The 25,334-nt window shown below is 40.6% G+C and overlaps 1 long non-coding RNA gene across 1 annotated transcript in view; it reads right to left on the bottom strand.

Moving 5' to 3' along the window:
* Positions 1 to 25,334, bottom strand: part of LOC129038855 (uncharacterized) — a 97,484-nt gene that overhangs the window by 22,279 nt on the left and 49,871 nt on the right. Inside the window, exon 2 of the long non-coding RNA XR_008503245.2 lies at positions 22,071 to 22,154. This is a non-coding gene — a long non-coding RNA (uncharacterized LOC129038855). The remainder of the gene's footprint in view (positions 1 to 22,070; positions 22,155 to 25,334) is intronic.

The raw sequence follows: 25,334 nt of genomic DNA, 5'->3' as shown, positions 1-25,334 counted from the left end.
TAGCAAGATCTCAGCCTTAATCCCACTTGGAAAATCAACCCACATGGAACCCACTTTTCTTGTCAATCCACTCAGTGTTTGACACTTTGCATCTTGTAGTGTTCACCCTCCTACCCCCTTTATTTTGTACTGGCACTCAGCCTGGTGCCTACTTATTTTCCTTGTTTATTCACTCGTATTTTAATTGGTTGATCTTGGCTTCTCAGCAGTTGATGACCCACATCTCAAACCCTGTAAGTATATCTGGAGCCAAAAAGATCACGTTTATTTGTTTTCAATCATTCCATTGATTTTAGTTGTTTAACCAAGAACATGTTCTTTTTCTTTTCGAGAGAATCTGCCATGGTTTTTTAAAAACCGCTTGGTAACCTCAGAAGGATTTTAGACACATACATTTGATATATTTGAATCAGAAAAAATAAATCTGGATATCCAATTCACATCCTCAAACTGCAAACCTAATTTCTGGTTATTTACTTGCACAGAGGGCTTCAGAAACTTTTGATTGTGTTTATTTTGTCTTGAAAGGTGAGGATGGGGAAACATATTTATGTGTTTCCTCGACAGGAAATCTAGTAAAGAAACAAAAGTTAATGAGCTGTTTTGGTCACTCTTGATGACCAGGATGTTCTAATTTCTCATATTACTGAACTTGGATCCTCTAAACCTATAGCTTGTCAAATATTAATGTGCAAGCTAATCCTCTGAGATCTTTTTAAAAGGCAGTTTCTGATTCAGTAGGTCTAAAGTAGATCTCAGAATTCTGCATTTCTAACAAGTTCCTAGGTAATGGTGATGCTTCTTCCTGGGGGCCCACTTTGAGTAGTAGGTGTCTAGACTATATAAAGCAGGGGTGTCCAATCTAACAAATGGACCTTGAGAGTAAATAAGTTTGTAAGAAGAAAGCATTCTTTTCTGATAGAGCAACTTCCATTACCCATATCTGGAAAATGGGAGTCAGAGGAAAGATCCTTAAAAGGTCGACTCTGAGTCCCAAGAGAGAGTTACCACAATGTGCATCTAAGTCTGCCTATTCAGATAACAACACATGGAAATTAACTTGCACCCTTCACTATTCCCTTGAGCAAGCAGTGGAAGAACTTCCCATCATGTATATTACCACCTACACCCCTGAGGATCAAAGATGTTCAGGGAGTGAGTTCATGGCACCTTCATGTCACAGGTGGGAGATCGGAGGAATGGCAAAAATTAGTGCCAGTATTTTCTTCTTTTTTGTTGTCCATTGCATCCTTGATAAATAGGCCCTTTTCAAGGGACTTGGTATTGTGTGTTTAATTCCTTTGGCCCAGATGGGCAGGGGAATACCTAATAGTATTAGATGTGAGGGAGGTGTAAATTTTGGGCCTTCTAGGGGGATTACACCAGGATTACTCCCTCACCAGGAACAGTGATCCGGAAAACCAACTTTCAATCTTCCCATTCTCCAGAAAAGTGCAGGGGTCATTAACCATTGCTTTCCTGGAGGTGGGCAGGCTGTGGCCCATCTTCTGGACAGCTGAGGCGTGGTCAAAAGAGTACACACCACGTCATGAGAATTGCAATGGGAGCCTCAGAGGACTTGATGCCCTAAGGAATCCTCACCCCAGTTAGGTGGAACCATCTTCAATGGGGGCCTCTGTGGGGCATGAGGGCCAGGGAAATTCGTCCTTCCAGTAGGGAGAAGGGTGCTATGTCTCCCACTTCATGTAGTAGCAGCTGACTGTGTTCCGAGTTGTTTCCTTTTCCTGTATTAGTGGTTCTGTTATTTGTGGCTATCTTTGAGTCAACTGTCCAACCCTTTCTTTATGGCTAGCAAACCTAGGTGGTATCCAGAGCCTCATTCAGTTATTTCGCAGACATTTATAGATTTCCTTCCTCGTACAGGCACTGCATGGCCTTGTCTAGCTGACATCTTCACAGACATGCATGCAGTGGTGGCAAAGAAGGGAGAGGGTGAGAACATAGGCTTTGAGGCTGGGCAGACTCCACTGGACTCCCAAATCACCTACTGGCTGTGTGACTGCTTGTTTTGCCATCTATAAAATGAACACTTCACAGGATTGTTGAAGGAACTAAATGAAATAATGCGTGAACATGTTTCTGGCATGTCATAAGAGTTCAATAAATTGTTGATATTTTGTTGTTATTGCTATAATTATTATATTTAAATATCCCTTCTGAACTCCTAGCCAATATTTTCAACTGCCTTTAAATACCTCTCCCCACACAACCCTTATGAATACATCAAACTCAATATTTCCAACACTGAACACTTTAGCATTCTTGGGAAATGTATTACTCTGTCTTTTTCCTTATGTTAGTATCTCCACCTGCCATTATCTTTATGGACAAATAAAATATCTGTTTCTTCTTCACTCCCCTATTATATATGTCACCTACTCTGTCCTTTTAAATTCATAAGTGCCTCCCTTTCTCTCCATTCTAATTAGCACTGCCCTGGTTTACACTGTCATTCTCTCTTTCCTGCATAGCCCTGAGCTACAGCTTCTGTAAATGTTTCTAAATGACCCCAATTCTAAATGCTCTGTTCTGTTGTGTCTGTAACCACATTAGTACTTGTTGAACTTGTTCTAATTTTTGATTCAAGAAATACAGCCTCCCCACTTGTCTGTGGCCTCTAGTCCTCTCTGTCCCTTCTAAATCATGTCACTCTGCCACCAGAGCAATCATTTTAAATAACAAATCTAACTATCACTTCAAAAAATAAATACTTTCAGTGGCTTCTTATTATGCCAAACTCCACTCAAAGTATAGAAAAGCATCCACTCTCAATTCCCAACCTTGCTTTTGAGCCCTATCTCTTGCCAAATGCTTATGTGCATTCTATATACACTCTAGCCAAACAGAGCCAGGTTTTTAAAAAGACATGGACCCTTCCACTTGTCACCTCCACCTAGGATCCCTTCCCCATCCTGAGCCTTCATCCTGCCTTTTCTCCAAATGCCAGCAATCTTCTCTCATTCTTCAAAAGTCACTTCCTCCATGAAGACTTCCAAAAGCTTTCTCTTGAGAACACTCATGCTTTTGGCTCTCTCTGGCCTCATCTGGTAAACACCCTACCATGGGCTTGTTACAGAACAGTTCCCTCCTTTTCTTACTCTTCCACTAGAGTTTGAGTGTCTCTCCCACTAGACTTTGAGCTCTTCAGGGACAGATCAATAGTTTACTTCTTTATGTTGACAACATGTAGTTGGTCTTTGATAAATGGTTGTTGGATGAATGAAAGAATGAATGAATGAGCAGGTATGGAGGGAAGGAGCATGGGCTCAATTTGGAAGGGAGATGAAGGACACTCACTGGTATTTTTCAGTAGGAAGGAAAGTAGCATCTCAATTAATAGCAGAGTTTGCAAATCAAAGCATGTCTTTTTTTCGCCTATAATGAGAAGGGCACTGAGACTTACACAATCACCATTAGAAACTCAAGTAGCCAAAAGCCTGTGGGGTCAAACAGTATAAGAGAAAGGCCCCAGTGAACACTATGTGCAGACCCTTAAGAACACTTATGAGAGGAAGTGATGGCCAATGTCCAGGTCATTTACATAAGGTTTTGGACAACTAGTAGAACTATTCGGTCACTTGAAGACTCATAGCACCGGGTAGAAAGGAATGAGTGTGCATTCTATTAAGAGTGAGAATTAAGAGGGATGTCATCCTGAGCTCAAGAGGTGCCTTTCTTTCCAGCCAGTCATATTGTATCAGGGGTGTATTTGTTTGCTTGTGCTGCCATTGTGGTACCACAGACTGGGTAGCTTAAACAACAGAAATGTATTGTTTATTTCAGTTCTAGGAGCTGAACATCCAAAATCAAGATGTCAGTAGGGTTGGTTCACTCTGAGGCTATAAGGAAGAATGGGTTCCACACCTGTCTCCTAGCTTCTGGATTTGCTGGCAGTCTCATTGGCTTCTGCTGCTGCAGCCTAAGCTCTGCCTTCATCTTCACATGGCATTCTCTCTGGGTGTGTATGTGAGTCCAGATTTTTCCTTTTTATAAGGACACTAGTCATATTGGATTAAAGGCACATCCTACTGTGGTATGACCTCATCGTAACATATCTAGTTATAATTGTAATGACTCTATTTCCAAATAAGGTCATATTCTGAGGTATTGGGGGTTAGGGCTTCAACATATGAAGTTTTAAGGGGATATAATTCAGCCTACCAAGGGGTTAGGTGGTGTCCATTCCAGAAGATTTTGTTCTCCCAGCATCTTGGGAAAATTTATGAGGAACCACGAGGACAAGAGCTGTGATACTACTGATGGCTCAGGAAGAGAAGGGCTAGGAGATTCCTAGCAAGCACTATCAATGCACCACTAAGTCACTGTGACCCTATGCAAGGGCCTTTAGAAAGCAGACACTGTAAAGGACAAACTATAAAAGGAGGGGACGAAGGGTCTTTAGGACGAGACCCACCTCCTAATGGCTGTTTCAGCAGGTTGTGGAAGACTAACACCAGCAAGCCCTGAAGGATAAAATTGCCACCAGAATTGAGGGTCCCAGGATTGGGAAGGCATTTTGCCAACTGGTTTACCAAAGTCCCAAGGTGTTGATGAATCACTAAAATTAAAGTCCTATCTAATTATTTGTATCCAAACTCCAGTTATGTTTAAAAAACAGACTTTTTTTTTAGAGAGAGAGAAAAGAATTTGACAAAATACTGTAGTCTCTCTGCCTTAATTTATAGAAGAAACTCAGAGGGGCCATATATGCTATGATTTAGAAAAAAGAACACCAGATGGAGAAGGAGGAGGACTCTGTTAAGTCCATGTTCTGATGCTAACTAAAGGACCTTAGGCAAACCACTTCATCCCTCTGAACCATACTGTGCTTTATCTTAAAATACCATACATCTTTCACAGGATGGTCAATTGATTAAGGAGATAATGGATGTGAAAATATCACTCAACTCTAAGAAATGCTTCTGAAACCAGCCCAATTGTCCCAGAGAACTGATGTTTATGGTTTCTTTGAATAAACGTACAAATTGATCCTCCCAGTCTTAAAATTTGAGAAAGTTATATTTGTCTTCTATGAGTTCCTTTCTCGGAAAACCAACCATCAGGACTCCCAGATAGTATCAAGGAGCTGAAACTTACTAGATCACTGTATCTGGACAATGAGACACCATATTTCTCACCAATCATGACTGTCTAACTGACCACCTGCTTCCTGTTGACCAAGTTCTCTTCCTTACCCCTCTCTAATTCCTGTTTTCCCACACATTTCTCCCCTGCTATATAAGACCCTAATTTTAATCAGTCAGGGAGATGGATTTGAGACTCATCTTCCGTCTCCTCTGCTACAGCACCTGATTAAAGCCTTCTTCCCTGGCAATACTCATTGTCTCAGCGATTGGCTTTCTGTGCAGTGAGCAGCAGGACCTAGACCAGACCCCTGGTGTTTTGGTAACAGTTCTATGAATTCTTAAGTGCAATGATCAGATTCTATCCCTTTTTAAGTCTATAGTAACTAGCACATAGTAGATGTTCAGCAAATATTTGTTGTATGAATGAATGAATGAATTCAATCTAGTCCTTACTTGTATTCAGAAAACAGTGTCCAGATCTCAACTCTGAATACCGACTTCCTGAGGCCTTGATGTCCTGATTTACAATCAGGCAATTCCAGAATCATAGGGACAATAGGTTTTCTGAAGGCAGCATCTCAATCATCCTAAAGAAACTATCTTGCTATGGTTGCTGCTTGTGTTCTAAGCAGCCTATTGGAAAGACTACATCCTCTGGCAAAATTCACCAGAGTTCTCTGGACATCAGCCTCTCAGGACTTGAGAAAGTCTCCCCTGGGTATTGACTGCACATCTGTTACACTCCTCAAAAAGTAAACAAGTAAACCCAGAAAACAAATTCGTTACAGCCAGCATAATCTCCAGCAGTTATTCTTCTGGAGCCCTGTGGCCATGTGGGAGATCTTTGTGCACGTTATTATAACTGGTGTTATTACTGTATATTGCAAGCTCTGACATGGGAATTTTTTCTGTGTCTGGTGACTCACTCTTTTTCTTAGTACCAACTACATTGCTTCTTTGTAGATTGATCAAAATGTTCACATAAGATTTCTTACTTTAGTACCTAACCAATAGTTGGGGGCTGGGAAAAGGAGAGTTAATTTCAAGGCAAACAGGAGAAACTGGCCTGATTGTAACACTTATTGAAATATCCAAATAGTACATTGTAAAGGGACATTTTTAAGGGAAATTGTGATAAAGTGGTACTCGCCACTCTGAATCTGTGGCTTCAGTCATTAGAATGATTGGACTATAATGTTTTATCCTAACAAGTGATATTTAGGAGCTCATTAGATCCTGGAGGGATGTACTTTACAGCATTTAAATAAACCTAAGTTATTGGACCCTAAAGAGCATAATTGATCATCATTTTTTATTTGATCAAAATGGTTTGCAATTATTCCTGCTGGGAGATTTATCTATTTGCATCTTGCAGTCAGTTTTAGAATTTTATCCCTTTGATCTTGCCATAATATCATGATTAATTGATTGATTCCAGGGTTCAAGAGTCAATAAACCCAGTATTTGTTATTATTTATTATTAAACTGTCCCCAGTGTGCCAGTTGGCATTCAGAGGCTAAAGAAAATACAATTCAGCTCTCACAGCTTCTTAAAGAATTGATTATGCAAAGGAAAAAAAAGAAGAAAAGAACTCTTTTTGTTCCATCGTGTGAATACCAATGGGGGAAAAAAATAATGAAAAAAATGCATTCTGTATGTATATTAGCCGTTATTTACATGTTCTGAAAATCTGGATTGTTGCTCACTTTTAATTTTTTGGTTTCCATCTACTTATATGCATCCATATCTGTATTTGAACCTGCATCTAAGATGAAAGTTCCCACTGTACTTATTCCTCACATTGTAAAAACAATTTTACTTGAGCACTGTTTAAGAAACACACAGGCTTGGAAGAAAATGCACAATAAATTTGTCCTGAGTTAAGAAGAATAAAAAATATGTAAGTCCAGGGATATTGATTGTGTCCTGGTGCCCTGGGTGCTTTACTTAGATTAGGACTAAGGCTTCCTTCACCTGAATAAACACTTCTTCACAAGATGGATTTAGCAGTAGCAAAGAATGGGTCACTGAACCCAAGAAAATATAACCATTTCTTGACACCCAGATTTGTTGTCAGACCCCTGGGTAAGTAAGAATAGGATCAAATTGGCCAAATGGGAGGTATCACAGTAAATAAATGTTACCAAATTTATGCTGTAATTCTCAAATTACGCATTTTAAAATAAACTATTACTAAAACACAGAGCCTAAAAGGGGGTGATTTACATATAAATAGTATCATGCTTGGGTATTATAGCCTCCATCAATGATTAACACAAAGCCAGGATGATTATTTGGTGGCTATTTTACAATAAATAAAGATATAGAAAGCTTAGTGAATTCTTCCCAACACTGCTAAAATGAAGTCAGTATTAACACTGAGATGTAGCTATCCTAATGGAAAATTTCCAGGAAAGCATCTCTTCCTAGGCCACATTTTTACCCAAAAACTATACATTCTGTATAATTTGAAGTCAAATTATACAGAATGCTGTTACAAAAATATGCTACTCTCACTTGAAGCTCCAGGAGAGATGTTTGCATAATCCAAAAAAGGAATTCATCACAAAAAGCCCAATAAAAACCCAAAGGTGTAAGGATGCTACCGAGCTAAGATTGATGGTATGTCCTAAAAGCACCTGCTGTGTAAAATATGAAATCATCCACTATGCTGACGTCCCGAAGGAGCCTGATGAGAGGCACATGCAATACCACATGTCCTGCATGACAGGCAAGACAACAATGGTCGACCAGATGTTCTTTTCCTTCTCATTTGTATGGTTAGGACATATGGTAACTGGGAAGAATGAAGTCATCACTTAAGAAGTGATATGAATAGCTTGAAATATAATTGTTTCAAATCATAGACCCCACACCTGTCATGGATTAATGATGTTTGAACCTCTAAAAATAAACATGTTAAGTATAACCTAAACACCTCATGTCATACGGTGTTTTTTTAATGCCTTACCACACATTTGCAATGCCTGAAATAAATCATACCTCTTTGTATAGTTTGAGATTGCTAAGTTTTATCTGGAGAAAAGGTTTGGTTTCCTTACACATGTTAAACTTGGGAGTATTTCAACACTTGCAATAGCAATATTTGGATGTCAGTAAGATCTAGATTTCAACACCAATGGATGATTTGGTATATAAAACATCTGGTGTGTTTGTGAAAGAGTATCAGATTTAAATCAGTGATAGCCACAGTCCTTCTGGTTAAATAAGCCCTTTAGTAGTAAGCTTAGTTTCTGGTCTCTGTACCTAATGCCTAAAGTAAGACAAACATATATTTTTAAAGGTTGCCTTAAGTAAAATAACAGCAAAGAAGAAAGCAAAATTGCTTGCCATTTTGAGAACATGAGCAGCCAGACAACCCAGCTCCAACTTATTGCAGCCGATCTCATACTCAGGAATATCGAGGACAAAATTTTGATAGTGATGGTGGAGCACAAATAAAACAAAAACCTTGAAATTTGACATGCCGAGAATTCCCAAGGAATATATAGAGTTGGGACTCTGTTTTCTTGGATTTGAAGAAGGCAAGAAAAACTCATTTATTCTTTCCTCTTGCAACATAATTGATTTCTATAATAGAAAAGGAAATTTTTGCCCCACCTATGGTCTTAATGCTTCTATTTTGACAGATCTCCTAAAAATCCAGTAATGTCAACATTCCTTGTGTATTTGAAGCAATACTACAAACAAGATATATTAAAGGAGTCTACCCTGCTGTAAAACATATTATAATTGATTTTTACGAAGCATCCTTTGGTCTTCACACAGTAGTATTTTGGAATCAGTATATGAACCACATCAAAGAAGAGAAATAAGGTTTGAAGTTTATTCTCATGTAAGATGTGGTTCCTAATAAGTAGAACTTCTGAGTTGAAAACATATCTCTTATCCAATAAGGATGAGATTTTGGAAAGATAGACCAAGAGAGACATTCAGGTAAAATATGCAACAGTGTCTGTAAGAGAAACCATAGAGGGGAAAGAACTTAACTGTATCAGACATATCGTAATTGAACACTGTCAGATCAATCTCTGCTGGGAGCAGTCTTACACATTGCATATGTAATCTTCACTGTCTTTAAGTTAACACATAAATACGGACAATACAGGCAGAATTCTTGGGTCAAATCGATCCTGAAAAGCCAGCTGGATAGACCTACGAGACTGACCCTTCTATTTCATGGGCTTATCGAAATAATTTTCCATGTCTAGGTATAGTTATGTCTAGACCAGAAGGCAACACCAATATCACAACAATGCTATGTCCAGCAGGCTCCAGGCAAAATTGTGAATCGGTTGTGACTTTGACCAAACACAATCACCATTTCAGTGTTCTGCTTTCCATTTTCAGTGTCTCCTCCAGTAATGGTCAGTGGTTTTTCTACCCCTCACCTCACCCCTCACCCCTAGGATGCCAGCTCACTATGCCCCTGGCAAAATGGTGCTGCCCACCCAGCCACAATGTCCCATGCTGTAGGTTTTTTGTACATGTTCTTTAATTGAAGAAGTTTCCCTCTATTACTAATTTGCTGAGAGTGTTTTTAAAAAATCATGAATGGGTGTTGAATTTTGTCAAATGCTTTTTCCATGCTAACTGATATGATTATATAATTTTTCTTCTTCAGCTTATTGATGTGGTGAATTACGATGACTTTTGAAAGTTGGAGCAGCCCTTAATTGCTTTTTAAACACCCATAGAAAAACAAAATTCTATTCAATGAGTATAATAAGTAATAAAACCCACCTCAACATTTTCTGACATGAGATAAAAATTGAAAACATTTATTGATGTCATTGTTGTTTTAATGTGGAGAAGGCATAAAACCATTTGGATTTATAGAAACATAAAATAATATTGCTAGACATAAGGAATATTTTAATTCTTATGTGCAGTATGGAAGCTCTAGGATTCTTTACATTCTCTCTTTTTATAGAGAAAACCTCTAACTTCCTAGGCTGGAATATCAAGAGTGTAAAGTGGTATTTTTACTTTAAAAACCCACAGAAAATGTTTTTTTTCATTTTCAGCAAGGAATGGCTCACTTTGATGGAGCTACATCACTAACTTGTGATTGAAGAATATTACTTCTAAGACTTTTAAATCTTGTTGCATTTCCAAGCTAGATGCATAAAACAGGATCCTATTTGGTGTTTGTTCCACAAAACAGATAAAGTGGAGCCTGTATCTGGGTTGGTTCACAGGATTCAAGTCCCTTCTGTTGAACTAACACATGATGAAATATTAATAGGGGAATTCAAGGATATTAACATACCAGAGAGTATTTCTATTTTGTTTTCAAACATATAATGCTTTTCAGAGCCCTTGAGTAGCTGCTGTTGATGTTGTTGTTTAATTTTATCCTGAAGATTTAGTTGCAATCAGTGGGAGGGATGGGACATAGAGAGCTTATGCCACCATAGCAGAGCTGAAATTCTCAACAACTCACTTCATGATGAGTAAACTGAGGCCCAGAGAGATGAACAATGATGGCAGCAATTCCTTGTGTTTGATGTAGACTTTATGGTTTACAAAGCACTTCCTCATATTACCCATTTCATGCTTACAATAATCTATTGTGAGGGTATAGTCTAATAATGCCACAGATTCCGGCAAGTTGCAATTTATGTTACAAAATTATGACTGTGCTTAAAATTTCATTTTTATTTCTCTCTGCTGTTTTTCTGGATTTATACAAGTAATATAACCCAACAGACAATGTAGGAGGACGTGGATTTGCAGCATTAGAACATAAATCTGCAATTAAATAGAAAAATTTTGAGAGGTCTCAAACTGAGACCAAAAAAACACTAGACACAGACGATACTTTCCTTGAAGTACGCAAGGGTGATGGAAGGGGATGAACCCAAAAGTCATGCTAAGATGAGCTGCACTGATGTGAAAGAAAAGGAATTTGGATCAAAACAAGTAGAAAGTTTTGAGCTGAACCCCCTCATCCATATGCTGCACACACCAACGTAGAGGAAGCCAGGATATCAGGGAGAAGGGGGCTCTTTGCCATTTGTAAAAAGATTCTGTTTTTTAGCTTTACTCATGATGCCTTCCATTTTCATCCCACCTTTGTTTTTTCCAGAGCATTCTCACATGTCCAATCTTATTTCAGCCACATAGCAACATGAGATTGGCAAGACAGACACTTGCTTTTCTGTATACAGATTCTTACTGCTGCCTTTACAAGTGAGAAACTGAAGCCCAGTGCATTTGAGTGCCTTACTCAAGGTCACACAGCTGGTTTGGAAATGAGCAGGAGCTTGGACTCTCACATAACATGAGTCAGGCAAGGTCTTCAACATGCAGTAAAGCAGGTTAAACACTCCAGATTGACGCATACATGACTATGTTCTAAACTCCATCAACTGACAGGAAAGGAATTTAAAAGATTTTAGCCCACAAGAGAAATGACCCTTTGGGGAGATATTAGCAGAGCAGAGATTTCAACAAATGTTTGAAAAATGGCAAAGGAATGGAAGTATGGTTTTGATGCAGCAAGCAGGAGAAACATCCAAGTTGCTAAAAAAAAAAAAAAAGTGGGGGAGAATATTAAAAAGAAATGAGACCACTTGCTGCGCAGAACCACAGCAAATCCATGACATAGTGGCAAAAGTTATCAGAAGAGGCAGGATAGCATCTCAGAGCAGACAACCATGCGTGGTGCCAAGCCCACACACAACCTGATTAGAATCTTCCATCATTCTCCCACTCCTTGCAACCAGCCAGCTATACCTTCCCTACACTACTCCCTACCTACCCTCTGCACACAAACCAGACAATTCTTTTCTGGGGAAATTGATCCCAAGCCTCAGTGGTCACCACATTCTCTGTCGGAGGAGGAAGGTAGACATGAGTTCAAATGGGAAGATTAACTTGTGAAGGGTGGGACTCCCCAGTCTCTTTTCCCAATTCTGATTCCAGTAAACCACCATCCAGGCTTAACTCCTCAGGCAAGAAATGCAATGATCCTTCTCTAGAGAAATTGAATAGCTGGAAACACATAACAAACCCAAAAAATGGCAACAGCAAAAGCAAATAAGAACAAAAAACTCCTCAGGTATTGGTGGAGGGAATAATTAGGTCTCCAGCATCAAGCCTGACTTTCTGGCCACCAGAATCTACACAGGAAGGCCCAAGAGTCTACAACCCCTGTCCTCCTCCACACACACAACCCAGTACACACTGAGCCCTCCCACATTTGAAAGTGTCACTCTAAATCGAATGGACAGCCTAGGGTAACTAGACTTTTTTTTTTTTTTTGAGACAGAGTCTTGCTCTGTCGCCAGGCTGGAGTGCAGTGGAGTGATCTCAGCTCACTGCAATCTCTGCCTCCCGGGTTCAAGCGATTCCCCTGCGTCAGCCTCCCGAATAGCTGGGACCACAGGCACACACCACCACGTCCCACTAATTTTTTTGTATTTTAGTAGAGACGGGGTTTCACCATGTTGGCCAGGATGGTCTCGATCTCCTGACTTCGTGATCCACCCGCCTTACCCTCCCAAAGTGCTGGGATTACAGGCATGAGCCACCACACCCAGCCTAGGGTGACCAGACGTTTGAGGAAGGTCTCCAATAGGAGAGGGACCAAAATAGGCAAACAGAATATAGGAAAGCATGATAATCCGTACAAAAACCACAAATAATAAATATCCTCAGAGACAGGCAAAGTTATGCAATCCTTGAAACAAGACCAGGATGTTGCAAAGAGTTAAAGGGTGTATGTTGGGGTGGGGCTGGGGAGGGGAATCAGAACAATATAAAGAATTCTTAGAAACTGAAAACATAATAGCAAGAACGAATGAGTTGGGAAATGAAGTGAAGAAATTAGAGGAGAAAAAGAGCAAACTGATAAAGAGATGGACGAATGGAGAGAAAGTTAAGAAAATTTTAAAAATCAATCCAAGGGCCCTAAATGTGACTAATAGGAGCTCTAGAAGAACAGAACAGAAAAAACAGTAGAGAGGAAATTATGAATGACGTAATTTTCTCATAACAAAATTTCCAGAACTAGAGAACACGAGTCTGTAAATTAAAAATGGTTGATCATAATAAAAATTAAAAGACCAATGCCAAGGCACCAGTGGAACTCATTCCATACCCCAAAGTACGGCACCTCAGCCTACTGAGTACTTTGAACTGAAAGAGGTGGGAAGGGCTCAGAAACAAGATTGCTCTGCCCTCCTCCTGCCTTTCTGCCTTCCTCCCACCTTTCTGTCCTGAAATAAATCGCAGAAATATTTCTCTCCTGAAATAAACCGCAATTCCTCTTCCCCAAGGCAGGTCGTAGAAACTAGACCTTCCCTCCCCCAAAGCAATCCATAAAACCTAGAAAGCTCACTCTCCCTCCCTCTTCTCCCTTGAAGACCCTCATTCCAGAGGGGTTCCACCCCATACCCAGGAGGAAGGAATGCTACCCAGAGAACCAAGAAGCATCTGAGCAGACAGGCTTTGCTGGGCTTCTCTGCTCAGTCTGTTACTATTAGATCTTACACTTTTGTCCAATCCCATTTCTACACAGCTGTCTATTCTTCATTGAACCTAAGCATAAAAACAGTTTTCCCTGGGTCTTTCAGTCTTCATTTCTGAAAGTTCCTCTGTCACATAAAACTTTGATTAAATAAATTTGTTAGGCTTTTTGCTTGTTAACCCATCTTTTGTTATACGAATGTTGGTCATAACTCCTAGGATGGGTGACGAACAGGGATCACACCTTTCTGCCCCTGCAGCGCATTGTTGTGAAATTTGAAAATATCAAGAATAAAGGGAAAAATATTTTAAACTTCCAGAGAGGAAAAACAGGACACACACAAGAAATTATGAATCAGAATAGCATCAGACTTCTCAACAGCAATTACGCAAAGTAGAAGAAAATGACTTCATAATTCTGAGGAAAAATGATTTTCCAAATGAAATTCTATACTCAACCTATCAGTAAAGTTTGAGTATACAATAAAGACATTTTCAGATGTTCAGCTCTCAGAAACTTTACCATCTTTATATTACTTTTTAGGAGACTGCTGAAGAGTAAACTATTCTAGCAAACCATGATAAGAAGACATTGGAACCACAAATACACACACACACACACACAAGGGATCCATCCCCGAAGAGCTGCATGTGGGGTTCAAATATAGAGCAATGCACATGGATTAGGGGGAAACAACAAAGAGCTCCAGGAAAAACATTTTTAAGGGGAAACGGCAGAGTTGATTTGTTTGCATATATGGCAAATATTAATATGTATGTGTGACAGAAACATTGGAGGCATTTGTGGGAAAATGGCAATAGTTACACAAAAATGAAACAAATGAAAACAGGAGAAAAGTATCAGCTCCAAAAATGTACAAGGTAAGAGCCATGGCTGTAGTGTATTACTGGACTCAGCAGTTGGCAATACTTCCGCAGTCATAATATTCTAGCACTGATTATTAATTTAATCAAAATTTGTGGTGTTACTATTTGAGTAGTCTGAGGACTATGAAATGGGGATGTTTATGTAAGAGTAGGTCTTCATTTACTATGATAATAAATTAACAGGTGATGTCCAAACCAACAAACCAAAACCTTGTGGTATAAACATATTAGTTAGAAATATGACTATATTAGCCGGGCGGGTTGGTGCATATCCATAGTCCCAGCTACTCAGGAGGCTGAGGCAGGAGGATTGCTTGAGCCCAGGAGTTCAAGCTATGATTGTGCCATTGCACACCAGCCTAGGCAACAGAGTGAGACCTTGTGTCTTAAAAAAATTTTAAAAATATATTTTTAAAAAAGAAATGTAACTATAAAGGCCTAAAGAAACAGCTAGATTCATGGTGGTTACCTCTGGGGTTCGGATTTGGGGTTGGGTGGGATGGGACAGAATAATGTAGTTTTTCATTTAAAGCCTTAATGCGTATATTTAGGCAAAATAAATATGGGTAAGGAGAGCCACTGCTTTCATCACACACAGGCATCCCTTAGAACTGTTCTTATCCCAGCCTCCCCACTGAACTCCTTCTTACAGGCTACGGAAGGGAAGGTACAAGCAAAAATCACAAGAGTGAATTCACTAAGAACTCTGTAGGGTACTCAGACCAAAGACAGCCCTACCTTGGAATCCCTCTAACATTGTGTGCCCTCAAGTGGGGAACTGCTTCCTTGTGTACAGACCCTTTCCCAGCTGGGCACATCGAGGGCTCCAGCACATTAGGGCACTGTCCAGAGGGAGACTAAATACTGCAAGTGGACATGACTTCAGAGACTGCGCAGAGCAGGGCATGAGTCTAAATGGACATGCTTACTGCCCACTGAACTTGCTCATAAGCACAGGCCAGGCATACCCTGCAGACTCCCAAATCGCTGCATGGCACTTTGCAGCCATGGATAATCTGTGTGAGCAGATGGGGTGACACAGGCAAGCTCACTGTCTTTCTGTGTGTGTGACCCCGTTGCTCTCTTGGGCTAGGGATCTAGAGGAGCAGACCTCCCTGAATGGGGTTCAAATGTGCCAGGTCACGCACCTGGCTTGGGAAGAGAGGCTCACCTAGGAATTCTCTTGCCACAGGCAGCCTTCCCAGATCCAATCAGGAAAAACAGAATGCTGAGCAACTGCTCAGGCCCCCCCAGAAACTCCCACCTCACATTGTTCTATGAAGTCTGAGAAAGGGGCTGTGAGCAGCAGGCTAGGTCATGGCTGTCAGCTCCAGGAACGTGGTCTGAGCTTCACAGTTTAGGACGAACAAAGGATCCTGGGGAAATGAGTTCTGGGCTTTGGTGCCTGCTTTTCCCTATGGCCATGTCATCCACCTTGGGCCACTAGGCACATCCTCACCTTGAGCAGCCAAGGTGTGCTCTTGGTGCCTGGGTACCAAAGAAGAAGCTCCTATCACTTCCTGGAGGGCAGAGCAGCATTTCTGTGCCTCTTCCTCTCCTCTGGCTGTTCTGTTGTCACAATTGACAAGGGGAATTTTCCCCTTAAAGGTCATTTCAGTCTCTAAGACACCAGGGAGCCTTCATTTGTGCCACTGCCCTGATCTCTCCAGCCCAGATACTCCAAACCACATGTCCATCATTTAATGACAGATCTACAGATCCTCTTCTAAGGAAGGTCCCTTATGCTTTTCCATAGGTTGGTCTTTCCCTCTTAGCTCAACATTCCAAAATGGCAAGGACCAAACCTTAAACATCTAAAGTCCCCAAAGAACCAGCCCTAGCCCAAGTACCCATCTAGTACTCAATAAATATGACTTCACTAGCTATTTCAATCCGAAGGGCTAGCTTTATAAGGAAGCTGAAAATGTCATGTTGGAGGGGAGGAGGAAAACAAAGAAAAATCGACAGGTTCTTCAAAGTGCTTTTGAGAACCCCTCCTTCCTTTTCAACCCCTTTCTACCCCCATGCTTACTAAAAATACACAAGTAAGATTCTCTTAGAAGCCAAACATTTAGAATAACATATTTTCAGGAGATTGTTTTTTTCCCAACAAAGCTTGGATGCCTGTGCAGGTTGTAAATTTACAGCTGATGATTCTCTGCCAGAAGTTCTTTTGGGTGTTTACAGCTGTAAAATACAATCTTTAGGTGACACGCATTCCACTTCGTTCTCCCAGTCTGATTCTAGCAGTCTGCGTTCCTGACAACATAACTCATCACAACAATAATGAAATAACAAGAATATTTATTCAGATTTACACACCAACTTTCACCTAAGGATCCCTGAGCAATTTCAAACACAGCTGAAATAATTCCAAACTGTGTATCTCTCCAACTTTGATTTAGAAGCTAAAAAAGGATTCAGTCTGCCGTGTGTAATTCCTTGGCAAAAATCATATACTTCTCCATAAATGGAAACAGTGAATCTGGCTCTTTTTCAAAAATCTTCTCTCTCTTTCTTAAACCTTTTTTGTTGGGAAATAAGCCATTGCCATAACCTAGACCCCACCCAAGATTTTCTTATTTTGTGCTTTCAAGATTTTTTGCAAAAGATAAATATAATATATAAATTAAGTGCCTTTCTGCTTGGCAAGATTCAGTGAAACAACTTTTAATTGGGGTAACTAATAAACGGGAAATTCTAAATAATCTATAGTTTTAATCAAGTAGAAGCCCTCCCTCTCCCATTCCTTTATTTTTTTTCAACACTTGCGCTTTTATTTTTCTATGAATTATAGCTATTTACTAACTTTCTTAACTTCCTAACCAGGAGTTTTTTTCAAAAAATAAGGCCTTGCATCTGTATCACTTCTCTTTGTACACCAATATTTCTCATAGTGCCTTGCGCAGTGTGCAGATCTGTGATAAATTGTTTTTGTTTTTGAGACAGGGTCTCCCTCTGTCACCCAGGCTGGAGTGAAGTGGCACAATCCCACTCACTGCAACCTCCACTTCCCAGGTTCAAGTGATTCTCATGCCTCAGTCTCCTGAGTAATTGGGATTACAGGTGGGTGCCACCACACCCAGCTAATTTTTTGTATTTTTAATAGAGACAGAGTTTTATCATGTTGGCCAGGCTGGTCTTGAACTCCTGACCTCAAGTGATCTGCCCACCTCGGCCTCTCAAAGTACTGGGATTACAGGCCTGAATCACCACGCCCAGTCTAAATTGATTTATTTCTGAATTGCATCCATGAGTTAAAATATTTCCAAAATAATATGACCACAATGTCTGCATTAGGGTACAAACGAAGAGAGAAAACAAGCAAATGTCCAAACCCTATCTTTCACCCCACTATCAGTGGTGCTACCCACCCTTATCACTGGAAACCAGATTACTAGGCCTAACTTCAAAGGCCTCAGAGCTCTTGCCGCACAGAACTAAAGGGAAATTCCTCTGAGATCTTGGATAACTTCAGCCCTACATCTGGGCAGAGAAAATGTTGACCTTCTTGGAAAACCTTGGCCTATAGTCATTCATTAAGTCTAAATTACGAATCCACTATGCATCAGACATTGTGCTAGGGGCTGAGGGTATAAGAATGTAAAGGGCATTGTTCTGCCCCCAAGGGACTTGTAGTCCAGGGTGGGAGATATTAGAGAAACAGATAAGAGAGATAAGATCAGGAAAACACTTTGTGTCATGACATAATCACCCATAAGACAGAGGTGGCTCCATCTGAACCCAGTCTGACCTCCCAACCACAGACTAGGCCATAGGCACATTAAAGACACCGGGCTCTAAACCCACCTGCTCACTTCCACCATGTTCAGTTCCCATCCTGTTGCATCACATGGGGGACCCTGCCTGTGTCTTGGTGTCCTCAGAGTGGTGATTTTGTTGCCCTCTAGGAGCTTTCTGGCTTCTTCCTTGGATGCCACCTTTCTGCTCCTTCTTGGATCCACACTCTGTAGCCCACAGGCTTGCTCGCCTTCTCTTCTTACTTTAATACTATGGCTAGATAGTATTTTAAGATACTAGCCTTTTTTCCTCCCTGTATTTATTTCCTTCCCCCAGTTCAAGCTGGTGGCAGTCTTGATACTCCATAACCTCAGGAAAGCATCCATCAGGGTCAAAACCAACAATAGCCAGCAAGTCCATCTGGCTTTTATTTCCCTGAAAAACAACGTTTAGCCCTTAAGAAGAGTTGGTGGTTTGGGGAGAAAGCGGGAGCTAATGTGAGAAGTAATACAGTGGGGGCTTCATCCTTTCTTCCCTCTTTCCCTTTTCCAGACTAACAAGAGATGTCCCTGGGTGAGAGGAGGGAGTAAGGGGAAGAGACATGCCAAAGGGTTGCAGAGAAGCCCATGCTCCTTTTTAGTCTACAGTGTTGACAGCAAAACCCCAGGTGGAAAAGCTGGGTGGAGTGCATGCCAGGCAGACAAAACCACTGGCAGCCTCACATGGCATAGCTATGGCAGAGAAGAAGGAATCCAGGAGGTTGGTGGCAGCCTTAGCAGTAATCTCCAAGATGGATGACCAAAGACCAGACCACCAATCTGCACTCTGAAGACTCCACACCACATAAGAGGAGGACAAACTCAAATCAGTGAAATTAGGTTTTCCCCAGACTAAAAAAAGGGGTGCTCAGCATGAAGTGAAGTTGACTTATAAGCCATAAAGATATGTGACATTTCCAACACACCTCAGTTGTGTGGGTGACTTATTCTGGCACCATACTCTTCCTGGAGGCACCCAACCATGCCCAGGTCTTTACACACTGTTTAATGCCAGATCTAAATCTCAGGTTTTGTTCTCTTTCTCTGTTAAGAAAAAGACCAATATTTTAAGCTGCTTTCTAAATATCTCATTTCAAACTTAGCATGTCCTTAAAGTGACTTTATCTTTTTGACTCTCCCTGCCCTACCCCACCAACTCATTTCTCTCCCCACTCTTCTCTTCCCAGGTAATAGCACTAGAGTCCATCCGAATTAGAAACCGCACAGATATCTGTAGTTCCTGTGTCTCTTTCCACCCAGCCCAGTCTATTCTACCTCAGAAATCTCATTCAAATATGGCCTTGTCCTTTCTATTACCTCAGCTATGCCCATTTTCCAGACCTCACTATCTGTCTGCCATGTTCATGAAACAGCTTCCTGTGTTTTCAGACTATCTTCTACACTATCCAAAGGATCCGTGATCCTAGATTACTTAGGCTTCCTAATAGAGAAAATCCATATTCCTCAGCAGAGAATGCAGGACTCTGTCTAAATATGGCCTCTGACTACTTCACTCCCCATCAACTCTTACGTGTGTCCACACTCACGCACACACACGAGACTTATCACCCTCCCGTGACTCAAGAGGTAACTATTGCTAAGCAATGGATCATGTAGCAGAAAAGGAAGCTGTGGTTGGGTCTGGATGCTAAGCTGGTAGAGCATAAGTAAGAAGGAGGGAAATAAGAGCAAGGAAGGGAAAGTCTTGAGATTTGCTTCTAGAATTTTCTTATGATGCAAAAAGAAAAACACAGGAAAGCCTGTCTGGGTGGAAAGAGAGACACACGAACTAGAGATATCTGTGTGGTTTCTAATTTGGGTGGACTCTAGTGCTATTACCTGGGAAGGGAAAAGTGGGGAGAGAAATGAGTTGGTGGGGTAGGGCAGGGAGAGTCAAAAAGATAAAGTCGCTTTAAGGATAAAGTCACTTAGGATAATGATCAAGGTGAATAAAAATTAAGCTTCTGAAATCTGTGAGGCTGCTCTGGCCAGCCTTCCAGGAGTCCTTGTGAGATGGGACAGGGACTCCTTTTTTTAGGGGCCTGTGGACCCAAACCATGGAAATCAAGAAAAATCCTGAATTCCTTCAAAAAATATACCGGGTATCTAGCTAGTCCCAAAAGTAAGTAAGCAACTTGTTAAACAAGAGGGGAATAGTAGTCCAAAACGACAGCGAAAAAAATTAAGAGTCCCGGAGATACTTGCTTTCCCTATAGAACCCAAAGATAACATTTTAGCATATGTCCCTGAGTTGTCTTTCAGAAACTCAGACCTCCACCAGGGACTCCCACCGAAGGATCCCCTGGCACACCGACCTCAGATACGGGGGAAATAAATACTAAACTTTAACCGTCATCCTTTATTCTAAGTTTCTTCCTGAGGGGCTTGGAAAAGGTCACTGCCTGTAGCCAGTTAACATTCTTTCATTGACCTCAAATTTTAAAACAAAGCTTTTCTTCCCCAACCAATCACAAATCAGAAAGTCTCTGAATCTACCTATGACCTGTATATCCTGCCCTTTCAGGTCTAAACCAATATGTAACCTCCATGTATTGATTAATAATTTTGCCTGTACCTTCTGCTTTCTTGTAATTTACTCCTGCTTTTAAACATCCTTGCCTGCAGTCGGCCGGGCGCGGTGGCTTACGCCTGTAATCCCAGCACTTTGGGAGGCTGAGGCGGGTGGATCACCTGCGGTCGGAAGTTCAAGAAAGCCTGACCAACAGGGGGAAACCCCGTCTCTACTAAAAATACAAAATTAGCCGGGGTGGTGGCGCATGCCTGTAATCCCAGCTACTCGGAAGGCTGAGGCAGGAGAATTGCTTGAACCCGGGAGGTGGAGGCTGTGGTGGGCCGAGATCGTGCCATTGCACTCTAGCCTGGGCAAAAAGAGCGAAACTCCGTCTCAAAAAAAAAAAAAAAAAAAAATCCTTGCCTGCAAGTCATCAGAGAGGTCAGGATTTGAGCATTCAGCTGTCTAGATCTCCTTGCTTGGCACCCCTGCAATAAAAGCCTTTCTTTTTATTGCTGCAAGCCTTGGTGCAGGTATCTGGTTTTACATTGCCGGAGGAAGGACACTAGTCACTTTTGTGGTGCTTGTAATACTGCCATTCTCATGGGATTTTTTAAGTACAAAAATGATAGTCGGAGGGGGAGTTTTCTGCAAACTTCAAAGTACTGTATAAAATAAATAAATATTCATTCACCTTTATCTTTTACAACTCAACATTTCTTAGAAAAATACTAGTCACAGAGGATCTGTCTTATGCAAAAAAAGAAATGCCAAATACTCATGATGGTCCAAATAATTTTTTTAGTGAAAGAATGTTGGGAAATGGCAGGGTATCCTTTACTGAGAACATGGGAATCCATATGAATTCAAAAACATTACACCACAGTTGTTATCGTCAGGGTAGCCCTGGTGTGTCTTGGCTGAATTTTTAATGTTCTATCTTTTTAATCTTGCATGACTCTCCTTAGTAAAGTCGCTCCAAAAGGAACAGAAACTTAATAAACATTTGAGGCTGGAGACTAGCTGTTTGTAAAACTCTGTCCATTAAGTAATTGTAGGTTAGGCTGAGTAAGATGTTTTATGGAGGCTAAAATAGCTACAGTGAGGCCTCATTAAATATGTTACTGTTTTTATGGCCCCTTCAGCACAGAAAACAAATAACTTGTCCTTGTCCTCCAGAGACTGCCCTGTCCCCAAACCTGCTTTGCACTTGCCTTGCTTGTAAATAAGATGTCAAAGGCTGGGTTTACAAGGTAAAAGGGTGGAACCAGTTCTTTGTTGCTTACCAATGCTCTGATAACACATGATGAGGAATGATATTTTATACCAGTATTCTCCAAACTGTGTTCTGTGAGATGGTAACATATATTCTGAGAACAAAAAAAAAAAAAAAAAAAAAAAAAAACAAATGAAGGAGGCAGCCATGACAGGAGGCTCTTCCACGAGCAAATAGATTTGAAAAACAATCAGTTAAACAAAGGTAAGAAGTTTTCTTTCCTGCAGAATATTTAGTCTTTCATGGGCCAAAGTGCTTTGTGAATCTCCAAGAGGGGAATATCATACACAGAATGCCACCAAAAATATTCGAGCATAGAACTTTTTTTTGTAGAATACAGGGCAAAAGACACTAACGTTCCACAGAAAACAATTTAAAAGAGTCTGCTTTATTTAATAAAGCCGAGTAACCAATGACAACCAGTTCAATCGTTTCCAGAACATCGTATTTCTCATTGAAGGTCCTAAACAAGGGAACTCCTCCGCAAGCAATATCATTACAAGAAGCATGAAACAGAATCATCTGCAAATGAAGTTTTAAGTAAAACACATTAAGATTTCACTACAGCCTGAGGATCCATAATTCAATATCTGAAGTCATTGTTCCTCTCATTGAGTCTAGGAAACAAAATTGACAAAGGAGGCTGCCATGTTTTCTACACTTTGCTACAAGATGACAATCCTTACTAAAGCACAGGAAGAAAAATATGACACAGAAAAAAGCCAAGTATATGTGCTGTCCATATTTTCCCTTGCAATTATAAAAAGAATCATAATAACGCAAGCTTACTAAGTAAATTACTACAGCAAGAGCAGTCAGAGGGACCAAGAACAGAAGCCACATTGTGAAAAGCCTCCCACATGACTCCATGTTGTCATAGTGTAATGAATACTGATGGTGCCCCTCGTAGATCCCCTCTACCTGGCTGGTGAAGCTATCCCCCGGCTGCCATGAGTGTGGGTTGCCAGTGGCTCCAGAGGCTTCCTCCCAGGGGAGCTGCCCTGTGTAGAATAAGGATGGCCTCCTCCATTAGGTTACATCACCCATCCACCTCAGGGCAGCCTGTAAACAGTGACTGACACGGGATACAAAAGTCTGATTGACTTTCCTCAAGGTCTATGTGGTGGAATTCATGCCCCAGTGGTTCCCATGGAATCAGGCTAAAGCCAGCCTCCAACTGAGACCATAGCCTTGTTTTAGCTCCTTGTCTTGCCCTCGCCCACTTCCCTCATTCCCTTTCTCCTAAGACCCCTCCAATAAATCACATACAATTTGTTGCCTGTCTTAGGTTCTGCTCCTAGGGAACCCAGCCTAGGACATACAGTTAGAACTTTAGATCTAAAGAGACATCTTTTCTCTTAGCTATGATATGAACGGAGTTCGCCATGACCAGTCTTCTTACCTGCTTCAGCAACCATTCCTTGTGGTATAATAAGAAGCCCTGGGTCTGTATTTCATACAATGTGCTTCTGTGGTATGCACATCACAGGTATTGGAATGCTTGCTAAAAAAAAAAATATAGATCACCAAAAACAAAAATAGATCTCAGTCCTACTAAATCGGATCTCCAGAAGTGGAACCCAAGAATTGTATTCTATGACAAGATCCCCAGGTACCTCTGATGTACACTAAAGTTTGAGAATGACTAGCAAGGGGCCATGGGTTAGCCAACATGTTCCTCTCCTGCACTGTAGTAACTAAGAGATACTCTCAAGGCAAACTAACTTGTCTTCTTATCTTCTGCCTACTGACATAGTCCTCTGAGAGAAAAGTATGAATGTCCAAGTGAAAATTTCCAACATGGTCTATAAAGGAAAAAACAAAACAAAACAAAACAAAAAAGAAACCCAACCAGATTTGTCTTAGCTAACGACAATTACTTCAAAATGTGAATTTCATTTTATTTCTTTAAAATTGGAAAATGTGATTTGAGATGACACTCTATGTAAGTTGCAGAAGTTATGTGTAATCATTGAAAATCAATTATGTCCAAGTACTTAGGAGTTACGGAAAGAAAGAAAATCTGAAAACAATTTTTCAAAGCATCATGCAGAAAAGATTTACAGTAGCTCATAAATGTCTAAATTACCACATTTATTCATCTCACAAAAGTTGACTGTTGCTTGAGCTTTTTACCTAAAAAGTCTCAGATCTCTAGATACACATTGATAAATATCACCGAATGCTGTGTTTTTCCATACCTCTAACAAGCATGTGACAGCCACAGCTGAACACAAGTACCTCAACCAGCAGGACAATCAAAATTAACCACAGGTATAAGTTAGTGACAGAAGATCAAACAGAGCTCTAATAGTAAACCTGCTGTCCACTATGGAACAAGACAGGTCGAGAGAATCAGAGGGTGGGCAGAGACGGCCTCCAGGGAATGATGTTTATTGAGCAGCAGTTGGTTCAAGCCTAGATTGCTTGGCAGGCAAACTCCTCTCTTCATTGTTGTGGTTTTGTTGAAGGTTGGGGGGAGTGTTTCATTTGTTTGTTTGGCTCAAGAAAAATAAAGTTGTCTTGATTCATGTCAAGCAGAGCAGGCGCCCAGCTCTTCACTGGCTGACACTTCTTAATGACCGTCTGGGCAGGGATCCCAAAATGAATCAGCCATCCGTGAAAGGCTCACCCACCCCTAGAAGATTCCTAATAATTATCGGATGCTTGGTTAATAGAGAATAACAGAACACACTTCTAATCAAAGTGAAGCACCTTTTCAAATCCCAGATGTCCAAAAAATTACCTGGTAGAAGGAGATTGGGTTGTTCAATGTGGTTTTCTCCTGAATATTAAAACCAAGGACAGTGTGATAGCAAATCTAAGTACAAAACTCAAAGATAAGTCTAAATCTGCAAGTTTTAAAAATATATTAGGACCAATATTCTTAAGAAAAGATATATCAACTAAAAAGCATAGCAAATAACATACTTCTTAAGGAACTCTACAGATAGTTTCCAGAACATGTAGTTTCTAAAGTTCACAGTGGTTCTAATGCATCATTTTTAAATAAACTCAAAGTTCCCTGAACAATGTATTATTAGAGTGGCTCCCTTTTGGGAGAAATTATAATATATCATTCCATAAGATTACCAAGCAGATACCTGGGGACACCTTCCAAAAGTCAGCATCCTTACCTTGAATTTCATAATCAACTCCATTGGTGGACCACAGTGAACTGACTAGTGTCAGGCCTCTGAGCCCAAACCAAGCCATCGCATCCCCTGTGACTTGCACATATATGCCCAGATGGCCTGAAGTAACTGAAGAATCA

Source organism: Pongo pygmaeus, chromosome 5, assembly GCF_028885625.2.
Source record: "Pongo pygmaeus isolate AG05252 chromosome 5, NHGRI_mPonPyg2-v2.0_pri, whole genome shotgun sequence".
Classification (NCBI taxonomy): domain Eukaryota; kingdom Metazoa; phylum Chordata; class Mammalia; order Primates; family Hominidae; genus Pongo; species Pongo pygmaeus.
Note: the sequence above shows the minus strand (reverse complement) of the source record. Positions and strands in the feature narration are given on the sequence as shown.